This window comes from Squalius cephalus (assembly GCF_949319135.1).
Source record: "Squalius cephalus genome assembly, chromosome: 6".
NCBI classification, from domain to species: domain Eukaryota; kingdom Metazoa; phylum Chordata; class Actinopteri; order Cypriniformes; family Leuciscidae; genus Squalius; species Squalius cephalus.
The window spans coordinates 33,635,907-33,645,200 of record NC_137127.1 but is presented as its reverse complement, the minus strand read 5'-3'; the positions used below and the strand labels follow the sequence as shown (position 1 = coordinate 33,645,200).

The 9,294-nt window shown below is 39.1% G+C and overlaps 1 long non-coding RNA gene across 1 annotated transcript; it reads right to left on the bottom strand.

Moving 5' to 3' along the window:
• Nucleotides 1-7,811: 7,811 nt before the first annotated feature.
• Nucleotides 7,812-9,025, bottom strand: LOC307160722. The gene is made up of 3 exons (XR_013821620.1): nucleotides 8,773-9,025; nucleotides 8,219-8,274; nucleotides 7,812-8,090 (listed from the first exon to the last, which is right to left on the bottom strand). It is a non-coding gene; the product is annotated as an uncharacterized lncRNA (long non-coding RNA).
• Between the last annotated feature and the right edge of the window lie 269 nt (nucleotides 9,026-9,294).

Sequence of the window (9,294 nt, the reverse complement as noted above, 5' to 3'; positions counted from 1 at the left end):
GAATAAAGTTCAACATAAGCTACTATCAATGAAGTGGAGTCTATGTTTTTTAATCAGTTTTAATTTGACAAACATGACACAATATAACACCGCAACCAGGGGCGTAGCAGCCATTCTAAAAGTGGGGGGGGACAAAAGCTGTATGTGACCATAGGATGTGACCCAAAGGTGATGTTCATAACAGGGTTTTTCCTGGTTCAAAATGAGGCGGAGGTGGTAAAATCCTATAGTGAAAATGTGTATTTTTTGTAGTTCATCATATTCCCACATTATTTTTGTGGGTGGAGCTTGGTACCTCTAGGGGGGTCCGGGGGCATGCCCCCCCGTAAGAAAATTTGTACATTTTAAAGATAAATTCATTAATCCGGTGCACTTTGAGTCACCCAAATCCACTGTTACAAATAAATAATCCACCTGTCAACTGCCCAAAATATGATATTCTTTGATTTAGATATCTGCATCTGATCATCACATTACAATTAGCCTATTCAAATTCTCAATGTTAAGCATGATAATATGGTAACATATCACACTGAAGAAGGCTGATTTAAAATGAACATTTATTTAAAATAAAAGTTCTTCTTTTGGCAAAATTACATTTCCTTAATTAGTAGCATAAACAGAGGCTTTACTCCCTTCAAACTTAAATTGTCAATGTTTCATTACATCACTGTTTGAAAACACAAATTTTTTGTACCTTTATAAAGGGCATTTTCCCCCTAGTTTTATATAACATACATTTTATTAATTATATCAATAAAACCTAAATCAATGTATTTACAAAGTTTTAATATTATTTTGGTCACCCGACGTCACAACCGAAATTTAACCAAATATCAACGTCTTATGACGTTGCGTACCTGATGGGAATAATCTGTTACGTCTCATTTATAAAATTTAGGCATTAGGCAGCAGATGCTTTTTATCCAAAGCGACAAGGAGAGCATTTAACACACACTCGGCACAATCCGGCGCGACGTGACGATGTCCATACGGGTTCTGTTGTAGACGGTCTTACTGCGTTACAGTTGGTTAAATCAACAAGGAAACTTTGCGCGTGATTCATGTCATCGCGACATACCGTACATACTTACAGTGCGTGTTTGAAAAAAGGATGTAATGTCCTCTGCTTTTTTCTGGGGTTCATTTTACCCCAGACGGCCAAACAGCAAAGTGACTAAACAGCGAACGAAAATTCGCAAGAGAGCAACATTTGAAGCTCATGGCAGACAAGCCCAAGAGATGATTCGCGCTGTGATTGGCTGAATGTTAGTTCACTCAAGTCTAAGTAACAAATCAGAGAACACGGTCGGAAATATTGGCGCTGGGTCAAAAAAATGCGGGGGACAGAATCACCTTTTTCTAAAAGTGAGGGGGACGTGCCCCCCCCCCCCCCCCGTCCCCCCCGGTTGCTACGCCCCTGACCGCAACTACATGAAAAAAGTGTTTGCTGTTATAAAAAACTGATTTGTGAGCTTTAGAGGAATTAAAGGTGGTCGAATAAACACGAAACACACTGATCCGTTGTCATGCGGTGAATCCGGCCAATAGTGGAACAGCTGTGTCGTCATCAGCCCTCGTGCATGCATCAACTTAGTCGGCTCTGACTTAGTTTTGTAGACTGTATCTCTGACTGTATAGAGCTGGTAAGTCCCGCCCCTTCCGTAAAACCCCGCTGGACCTCAAAGTTGAAAAGCCGTCAATGCAAGTGAATGGGAGAAAATAATTATTTTCTGGTCCCGTTTGAATTGTGCCATGAATGTGAACATATGTTGTCTGTGAATTTTTTATATAACTTTTCATGTTACGAGTTTGACAGTAGGCTATATGGTATGATTCTTCGGCTAGCAGTTGTGGAAAAGACATAACGAGAAAGACTACATGTCGCCTATGTGACGTCACCCCATAAAGTTGACTTACCCGTGGTTTTCACCAACTTCAACGATTTTGTCCTCTCCCTGAAAGAAGGCGGTGAAGTGCACCAAAGACACAGCCATGTTTAGCGGGATCCGTGAGCTAGTCCGTGTGCAGTGGTGGTGACGTTTCAAACGCGTCGAGAGTTGTAGTCCACAAAGTGCTCTCACACAAAGTCTAACCGTATCAAACTTCTACCCGCTAAATTGTATCATTCTTTACACGAAAAGTTATATAAAAAATTCACAGACAACATATGTTCACATTCATGGCACAATTCAAACGGGACTCAGAAAATAATTATTTTCTCCCATTCACTTGCATTGACGGTTTTTCAACTTTGAGGTCCAGCGGGGTTTTGAGTGCCGAAGTTATGACGTCACTTTGTAGGCCAAAACGCGGAAGTGAGTTAGCATTTTAGCACTACCGGTTCCCTCGCCCTAAAGTCTATGGGTTTTTTGAATGGGTTTTTGCTAAATCGCCTGAAATAAGGTCTGTGGTTAACAAAGCCTCTAAATATTTTCACGTTTTGATCTATGACATAAAACACACCAGTTATAACCTGCTTGTGATTTTTTTCAACTTTATTGTGTCTTAAAAACGGTGGTTGCTAACAAGTTGTTAAAAGGGACTACATCCTTTGGCGGGGACTTTAGACGTCATCATGACAAACATGAAAGCTCTCACTAGCCCGCGGGTTTCAGCCTCACGTTCTAAGAAGTTAACCTTTCAGTTAATATACATAACGTTATTTTTGTTTTGTCCCGAGATGCAACCACAAGTCATCGAATGAAATCTCGTTTTACCGTTTTCCGTCCGTTACCCAGCGGAGACTCTGGGTTCGTGCCAGATGGAGTAAAAAAGGCTAGCAGTAGCAAGAATAAACATTTTTCATAACCAAATCAACAGCTAAAATACGTTTTGTCTTTCTCTTAAAACATCTAAAAGCGTGTTTACTTTGCCACTGTTTAATAGATTAGATCTCTCTATATGGCTCTGGGTGTGCTGTAGTCCGTTTATAGCCTACCGTTAGCATTTTATATCTGACGGCTTTATTTAGGCTTAAAATGTATAAATTTTGGATTAACTTGTAAAGATTATCTTGATAGACAAAACGTGTTAGGGTCACAACTCTTTGTTGAACACAGATCTTATTTTTTGCGATTTTCCAAAAGTCTATGGGGAAAATGCATTGCTTTTCGTTCGAGGGAACCCATGCGCCGCTAACTTCCGGGTTGTCCTACAAAATGACGTCATAACTTCGGCACTCTATAGAGCTGGTAAGTCCCGCCCCTTCCGCTAATCCCCCTGGACCTCTAGGTTGAAAAATCGTCAATGCAAGTGAATGGGAGAAAATAATTATTTTCTGGTCCCGTTTGAATTTTGCCATGAATGTGAACATATGTTGTTGTCTGTGAATTTTTTATATAACTTTTCGTGTAAAGAATGCTACAATTTAGCGTGTAGAAGTTTGATACGGGTAGACTTTGTGTGTGAGCACTTTGTGGACTACAACTCCTCGCTGCTTTCGACGCGTTTGAAACGTCACCACCACTAGCACACGGACACTAGCTCACGGATCCCGCTAAACATGGCTGTGTCTTTGGTGCACTTCACCGCCTTCTTTCAGGGAGAGGACAAAATCGTTGAAGTTGGTGAAAACCACGGGTAAGTCAACTTTATGGGGTGACGTCACATAGGCGACATGTAGTCTTTCTCGTTATGTCTTTTCCACAACTGCTAGCCGAAGAATCATACCATATAGCCTACTGTCAAACTCGTAACATGAAAAGTTATATAAAAAATTCACAGACAACATATGTTCACATTCATGGCACAATTCAAACGGGACCAGAAAATAATTATTTTCTCCCATTCACTTGCATTGACGATTTTTCAACCTTGAGGTCCAGCGGGGTTTTACGGAGGGGGCGGGACTTACCAGCTCTATAGAGTTACAGCTCTAATAGTTAGCCAAAACTTTATCAAAATGACAAATAACGTTAATACCATAAATGTTTTAAATTGGGAGCACGGAGAAAACTTCGTACGACTATCAGTTCGTCTCACATTGTCTCATCCATCGTCATTAGCCGCGTTTCCACTGTCGGGCCAGGGCCGGGCCGTGCTAGTGCGTGCCAGGGCCAGTCGCGTTTCCACTGTCACTTCCGGGGCTGGATCGGGGCTTACTCGAGGCCAACGGCCAGGATTTCTGGCCCGTCGAATACCTTGGGCCAAAGCGGGCCAGCTCGGGCTAGAGGAGGGGTTACCAACAGAGGAGGAGTTTACCAGCGCCGGATGATTCTGTCAGCATTAAAGACTTAAAAATAAAATAATTTAACTCGCGTTCATGTTTGAATGCCTTCTGTTTGTGATGCAAAAGACTATGCGCGCTAACCGTTACCATAGTAAACATAGTAGGGGAGAGTGGGGTGAGTTGTGCCAGTTTTTACTCAAAGTGACTTTAAAGTGAGGCCATGACAGTAATGCCTTCAACTTAAGGATGTACATGTATTTCAGGATGTTGTGCATCCCTGAGAATAATAACTTTGGATCTGAAATAAATAGTTTCAGAAATATAGCTTTTGGGAAAAAAGTGGTCTCATGGCACAACTTGCCCCTGGTGCGGGGTAAGTTGTGCCTTTTGGGGAAATATGTTGGGGTAAATTGTGCCAGTGCTTTCTGAAGTAAAACAGAACATTTTACTGTTATGAACCGTATGCTATATGAAAGCAAGACAAATTCAATACAAAATTACTAATTTAAGGTTTATTTAGATATTGTCACCCTGGAATACCATAGCATGCGTTTTTCCTACTATGGTCAATTGCATAGGGATTTTGTATTGAACACAACTCTGGATCACAGTGTCACAGAGACAAGGGGGCGGGCTCATTTTACTCAGACGACCAATCAGTCTCTCAGGATCATTGTGAAGCTATCAAGCTACGCCCTAGCAACCATTTAGAGCACCATAGCAACACAATATATGATATTTGTGAATCATTTCAGGCAAAAAAGGCTTTGGCAATAGATGCCTGTTGACATAGCACTGTCTGTCAATTATGTAACATAAGAATAAAGTTACTAGGCTAATTTCTAAACATCCTATTGTGACTTAGCCTCTTAAAAACTGAATAAAACTTCTCTTTATTAACATAGTGCAAACTCAAAACTGAAATCAGTGTTACCTAAATTAAACAAATAACAGGTAGGCCTAAGTCAAACACTGATGAGGCCAGCCCATCTCTTCACTTCTCAAGATTATCCCCTGTGAGTATGTAGGTCTCTAGGTGGTCTGGATCTGGCACAACTTACCCCATGCCCTTTGGCACAAATCACCCCAGACCCAAAAGTTTGAATAATTAGCATGATCCAGCAGTTAAGAGCTAACATCATGCTAACTGTATAGACTCATTGTGTAGCCTACTAAAGCACTAAAACATGTGTGAAATGTTTTCAAACTTGTCTATAATTGTCCAGACACTACAATCAAAAAACCTTAATCATAGAAAATTTACTTTGAAAGGGAAAAAAACAGTTTTTTGCACTAAAATTTGCTTAACTCTCATGCCATGTATCTCTCTTCTTTGGAGGATGAGTAAAATTGATTGCTTTTCAAAATTATGTGGTCACATGACCAAATTATTCTATGGTTTTCCAGAACAAGGGGTGGAACTACTTCCCCCCCTGGCACAAATCACCCCACTCTCCCCTAAACGCTTGAAGATACGCATATAAAAAAAAAACATAGCGAACGCTTGAAGAAATCAGACCAATCTTAAAGGCTATGACAGTCATGTTTTTATTTTATCTGTCATAGCCTACGTCTCGTCTCTTTAAACCGGACTATCATAAAATAAAGTAACTTTTTTTTCGGGAGCTTCCTCTGTTTCTCTGACTGAAATATCTGTATGGGAGTCGAGAGATTGCTAAAGCTCCTCAGGTCGTGGCATAAAGTTGTAGAAATTATCATTTTTTTCTAAATGTGATGTAAATATGATAAAGAAACAGACGCGACTGAAAAAGTAAGTGTGTCCTCTTTCTTTTGTGAAATAGACCTAACGGTAATTTATTTCTGAGTGACTAATGTGCAATTTTGACATAAATTAATTCATTATTATCAATGTATCACTTTTTATTGTAAATCTGTGGTAAAACATCGATGCTTGGGTTTTTAATATTCAAGTAAACAAACAAAAAAAAAATGCTAGCAAACGGCCGCTTTTATCGTGTTTGTTTTCAACGCTGTTTCCAGTGATTTCTGATTAGTTTTCTGATAAAACTTCCATTTGTTGGTGAAAGGATGGGTTAGTGTGACGTTGTTCCAGAGAGGCGTGTTACGGGCGTGTTTTAGTGAAGCGCTGTGGAGCTTCTGGCCCGACAGTGGAAACGCAGGCCCGGTGCTATTGGCCCGAGGCTATTAGCCCGGCACGGCCCGTTTAAAGCCCTGGCCCGGCCCTGGCCCGACAGTGGAAACGCAGGCCCGGGCTGCGTTCCAAACCGCATACTCAATGAGTAGGTACTTAATTTCAATGAGTACTTACTTAACGAGCGCTAAAAGAGTAGGTACTTTATAGCCAAATCTCGTTGAGTATGAATGCGAACCGGACATCTGCCATGTTGACGTTATCATGTGACTTACGACGCGTTATCACACGCGCAACAACTTAAAAGATTCGAACGGACACGTTTAATTCATCTATCCGTAAATCTTGATATTGATTAAACTTGCTCATTTTGTGGTCTTTTTGAAGAAACTGCTGCCCATTTATTTTGTGAATACATTTAGGGTTGATTTAAGTTATTTTATTTAACCCTACTAATGTGAACTACCGTTTTATCCTTAACGATGTTATTTATTTTTATTACGAAATCCCAAAATTGTCATCTCTTGAATATGTTGTTAATTTTTTTATATCCAAATATTTTCATCCACAAGCAAAAGTGGCTAACAGCTTTATTTTTTCCTCTTTTTCTTGTTGAATTTAACTGTCGTTTCATCTCTCAGGCCTATAAATAACAAAAAAATGCTTTTTTAAAAATGTATTATAATGAATTATTTAAGAAAATATATATTATATTCAACCTTGTTGGTTTTTTCCTGTGTAAAAAATCTCATATTATGCATGCAAACCCATTATATATATATGTATATATCTATATCTATCTATCTATATATATATATATATATATATATATATATATATTATGGGTTTGCATACATAATGAGATTTTTTACATACCTCATAACATCAGTAACTCTACAGCCCTACCTAGAACGGGTTTCCTCAGCGTTTGTAATGTCTGCACAAAGGGCAGCTGTGCGAAGATTTGCCTTTGGAGGAAAACTGTTGATTTTATACTCGAAAAATTTAAGTATCATTAATATTAAAAATTAATATTACCTCAGAATGAATTGCATTTCTATCCCACCCCAAAACATACAATAATAACAACGATAAATGCTGACCAATACTTAATTATATGACTTTTTACTGAAAATTATATAATTCAATAAAACAAACAAATTGTAATGTATGTCATATGACATAGCTATGCATGATTGAATACACTCTAGATGTGTATATAATGAACATATCTACATTTTCTTTCAAACAATTAAATAAAACATTAATTAAATAATTATATTTTATTTACTGACAACAATGAGAAATATTAATAAATTAGTAAAAGAATGAATGAAAGTCACCATCACACAATAAACAAATGCATAAGTCAACACATGAAACAAAGCTTTATTCAAACTACAATCCTGTATGTAGGCTACAGGCGCTGAACCCCACATCCTTCTGCCGTCTCAACACAGCGGTTCCCATTCTGCGGCTTTATTCTGATGAATCAGCTGACCGCCAGAGGTGAGCCGTTCCCTTGTGCCGGAGGTTGTTGCGTGATGTGTTGTGCTTCACAATCTGAGGCAAGTGGAGTGATGGAGGGACCATCTCTAGGATTCAGCTCTGTGCTCTTCATCCTCAGTGCTCACACCAGCCCGCTGACATTTCAGATCCTACAAAATGCACAAACATAACACAAAAGCAGTAATTTTAACCACACAATGTCATTTGATTTCAGTATTATTTAGAAGACAAAAACGCTTTTTTTCCACAAATGCCGCCATCATCTTCCCTTGCAGGTCCTGCTCCACCACAAAAGATCTGCAGCAAATGCACAGAAATCAAGAATCAGAAAGGTGATGTAATAGCTCTGTTTGAAATTACAATAATTAAAATAAACTACAACTTAAGATTTAAATAGTTGTTATTCATTTCTGTAGTATACTCACTCAAAGCCTTCATGAGCAACTCTCCACCAGATAAACACACATCTGTTCATCTGACCCTGTAACATCCAGACAAGATCCACGTTACCTCTGTGATTTATGAACTCAGCACTACATTTACATGTTGAGGTTGTTTTAACTTTTTATCCAACATAAATGTTCCTCAATTTATCAACAGTAATGGACAAATAAAATAGATAACTTATGTTTAACGTTAGTTACTTTATAGATTTGTTCTACATAATAGCACACATTTCACTCAGATGTCTATTTCATGTTGTGATATTTCAAGATTTTCCTGTCAGATGTAAATAGACATTTAAAATAAGCGTCTTTGATGTATGGTTTGTTTATGTAAATCCACTTTAGAGACGTAACTTACGTGTCTTTACTGGAGCTCCCCTGTTAGCTAACGTTATACATAATAAAACGTGTTTTTACAGCAAAATCACAACTATACTATACTGTGTAACGTCTTTACACCTTCAACAATTCAACAGTTTACTCTACAGTAGTTCAACACATGCAATTTTAACAAAAGGAACGTGTTTACTCACATTTGAAAGCACCCGCGTCGCTGATCTCTGCGATGTTTTATAATGACGTATCCTCTCGCGTGGCCTCCTGGGATAGAAGAGTATCCATCGGATGAGCACTCAAAAATCTGTCCGGAAGCAGTAAGCCATCCGGGAACTTCTCGCCTACTCTTTTATGAATACTGATGTTTCGAACGTACTGCTTCCTTCACGTACTGTTTTCGCCTACTATATAGTAGGAAAGTAGGCATATTGGAACGCACTTAAGTCCGAATCTCGCGATAATTCGTACGTCACCCAGGTAATTCTCGCCTACTCTTTTGGATTCGTACATACTTTTTCGCTCGCCTACTCTTTTTCCCATACTAAATAGTAGGGAAGTATGCGGTTTGGAACGCAGCAATGGTGCTATTGGCCCGAGGCTATTAGCCCGGCACGGCCCGTTTAAAGCCCTGGCCCGACAGTGGAAACGCGGCTATTGTTAACGTGGCCAGAGGTAACGTTAACCTATGGGAATATTTAACTACGTCCTCCTGTCAGAAG